Consider the following 4,039-nt stretch of genomic DNA (forward strand, 5'->3'; position numbering starts at 1 on the left):
AAAGTAACGAAACACAAGATTAGTACATGTATCCAATTTCATTTCAAATGGAAAAATGTATTGCATTGTATCGTTTATTTTTATGATAAGTATATAAAGTTTGTCGGAAAGTTTCTATTATTGAATGATACATAACATAACCATTAAAATATGTATATAATATTATACTTAAGGTGGATCATATGTATGTATTTCCTCAGATAGAATTTTCTTATACTATGCCTAAATGAAGATTTTACAATGCTTTTTTCAAAAATACAGAAAAAAGTATGGGTCACCGTGCTATAATATTTCAAGCTACAAGTCGTGCACAATTGCACAAATTTGCATAGTTTGTTCATGAAAAAACATATGTTTGTGAATAAAAAGAAATCTATGAAAAAGAATTTTGAAATAAAATATGAGAAGATAGGTTTTATATTAAGCTTTATGAAAATAAAAAGAAAAAATGATGTCACCGAACTTGTTTTCTTGCTAAAAGTAAAAAAATAAAATTTCACTATCATTACAGTATAAAACTTTTACTATAAGAGTTATCTCCTTAAATGGCTAAGTTGAAAAATTGATTCTAAAAAAACAAATATTTGGTATTTGTTTAAAAAATTTGGATAATGCAATAAATCAATTATTTTTTGTCTTTATAAAATTAAAAAGTCTAACAGATAAATTGCAAATCTGTCTCAAAATTTGCAGATTTAGGCAAAGAACTAGACCGATTATGTACTACTATTGTACAAACCAAGATGGCGGTGTACAGTGAATCTACCTTAAAATATAATTCATGCATTTATATTATTTGAAAGTTTTCACATGGTCTGACTTTACTTTTCCATTTTAACCGGGTATAGAACCAGCAGTTTTAATTGTCTAAATTAAGGTTATTGCTTCGGTACTACTTACATTATTTATTTCAAACTTCTCTTAAATTTTCCGTTGATATGTTAAGAAATTATTAAGAAACAAAAGTTCTAACTCTCCCAGGCCAATTTGACCTTAGATGACTTTGGCTATTTTTAGATCCCTTTTGGTCATATAGCTCTTTGCTTGTTTATGTCCTATGTATGTATGGCTTTCAAATGTTTGGGTTCGGTCTTTCCTAATGAAGGTAAATCCTGAAACGAACGAAATTGATAATGGTATTTTCATTTACTAACACTAGGTCGATACCAGTTTTAATGTACTGTTGGTTCCTGTGGGTATCGTCAAGTCAGTAGTCAGTGCTTCTGTAATACTGACATGTTTTTTTTACAAATTTTCTTAAATTTTCTGTTGATATGCCTAAATTAAGAAATAATTTAGAAACTAATACCGTGTTCACACTATGAAATCTGCTCCGAATTAACCCAATTTGGGATTTTCCCTCTCAACAAAAATAGAAATATAAGCGCAAAAATTGTAACCCGCATCTGTCCACTGTACACATTATTTTTCATCACCGTTGCATTATTTCAAAGTCTGAAATTCTTTACCGCACTCCTGATCGACTGCTTCGGAGGAATTCCACTTCAACCATTTTTTCCTGTTTTCAAATAAAGTCACTTTATCCACTTTATCCAAATTGCACCCATTTTGCCCCCAAAAATCGACCGAAATCTTATATATAGATACTCTTTCCGAATGGATTAAGGCTGTGAGGTCGTTGATACAAATCAGAATTAAGAAACTGAATAAGTCTATCAATACCCATGCTACATCAATCTTTAAAGACCCAAATGTTGCAAAACACTTGTCCTACCTCCATGACAAATATGTTGTTGTCCCCGCAGATAAAGCCCCAAACAACATCGTTTTTGTGTGTAAATCACATTACATAAACTGCTTGATAATTGAATTAGGTATTGACAATTCACTTGGAAACTATAAATATACCCCACGACACTTACTAAAGCGGAAATCCTGGATAATTATAGGTCTGTTCTATGTTCCTTTGGAATTTCAACCAAAGATGAAGAACTGGATCTTCCATCAATGTTTTTTTGTGACGTGTTTTTCAACAAACAATCGGCATTTCCATGGGAACCAACTGTGCCCCTCTTCTTGCCGACTTGTTTCTTTATTCTTATGAGGCTGACTTCATACATGAACTTCTTAGGAAGAAAGAAAAGAAGTTAGCAGTATCCTTTAACTTTACTTTCCGCTATATAGATGATGTTCTCTCACTAAATAATTCAAAATTTGGTGACTATGTTGATCGCATCCAACCCATCGAACTTGAGATAAAGGATACAACAGATACTCATATCTTGACTTACATCTAGATATTGACAATGAGGGTCGGTTGGAAACAAAACTTTACGACAAAAGAGATGATTTCAGCTTCTCAATTGTGAACTTTTCATTTCTATGTAGCAACATTCCAGCAGCGCCTGCATACAGAGTATATGTCTCCCAATTGATATATTCCCGGGCTTGTATTCCCTATCATGATTTCCTTGATAGAGGGCTGCTGCTCACAAGGAAGCTATTAAACCAAGAGTTCCAAATGGTGAAGTTGAAATCATCCCTTCGTAAATTTTTCGGACGCCATCACGAGTTGGTTCACCGGTATGGAATATCCGTTTCACAGATAGCGGATATGTTCTCATGTCGTAACTACAATCCCGTCCCCTTTTCTTGAATGTGACCTACCGAATTTGACTTCTTACCGGGTTTGTACTAACATGAGCAACATGACGGGTGCCACATGTGGAGTAGGATCTGTTTACCCTTCCGGAGCACCTGAGATCACCCCCAGTTTTTGGTGGGGTTCGTGTTACTTAGTCTTTAGTTTTTCTATGTTGTGTTTTGTGTGCTGTTATTTGTCTGTTTGTCTTTTTCTTTTTTAGCCATGGTGTTGTCAGTTTATTTTCGACTTATGATGTCCCTCTGGTATCTTTCGCCCCTCTTTTATATGTTTTCATAAAGACCGAACAATTCGTATTCTCATCATTTGTAATTATGCAGGTCTTTCAACTTACATTTAGCTAAATACACTTATCCCTCTTGCTGCCGCTAATTTAATATGGTTATATTTCGTGAGATAGAAAATATGGTAGCTGAACTTCTATGACGTCATATTTCAAAATATATGTGTATATACAGTGTAGAGAAAAGAAATTTCAAGACATTTAGTGAAAAAAATTAGAGGGTACCATTTTGTCATGTCTATGCTGTTACCAACATATTTATTAACTACACCAATATTTTACTTGTAAAAAGTGCAATAACCTGTTGGAAACCAAAATCACAACAGAAAAACATTACCCTTTCATCAAAGGCAGTAGTTATTTCACAACAGCATTCATAAATGAAGAAATTTGTCTATCCTGTTATGTCTTTCCTGTTACTATGGTTACAGTAACAGGATAGACAATATTTGACAGAAACGTCTTTAAAAAGTTTAAAATTACATATAGTTGTACACACAAGAAAGTTTCTTTGTTTGAACTCATCTAAAGGTTATAACGTATTAATCTTCGCAATTTAGCATTTGCAGATGCAATACTGCTAACGGTAACAGGATAGACAAAAAGGGTAACAGGATAGAACTTAATATGGTGATATAACATTAGTACGTTACTGTTACCAATAAAATCAGGACAAAAGCAAACCAACATGCGAGGGAATTACTTGATGTTGGATTTATTAGAAAGAGAACAAAAATGCTGAACATTATGAGTTACTATCTTAGACTTGCATTGCTGGTGGATATTTTTATAACCTTTGAAAACCAATTTTTAGAGGCATTTTTCAGTACAACATGGAAAATTGACAAATAATCAATCATTTCACAGAATGCAAATTGTAGAAGTTTTTACTCTTGAAAACCATCTTATTGGCTATGAAAAACAAGCTTAAAATTTGTATCGAAACCTTTTCTAATTAACCCGGAATTTCTTTTGAACATGGTACATGCAACAGGAGAGACAAAATATTGCACCACCTAAAAAAATGTTTCAATATATTCTTGTATGACATTATCAAGATTGCATCTTTTTATATGTTGTTCCATAAGTACTGTTTGTTTTGATTTGTTTATGTCTTATGAAGAGGGTTGTTT

This window comes from Mytilus californianus, unplaced genomic scaffold, assembly GCF_021869535.1.
Source record: "Mytilus californianus isolate M0D057914Y unplaced genomic scaffold, xbMytCali1.0.p SCAF_5, whole genome shotgun sequence".
NCBI classification, from domain to species: Eukaryota; Metazoa; Mollusca; class Bivalvia; order Mytilida; family Mytilidae; genus Mytilus; species Mytilus californianus.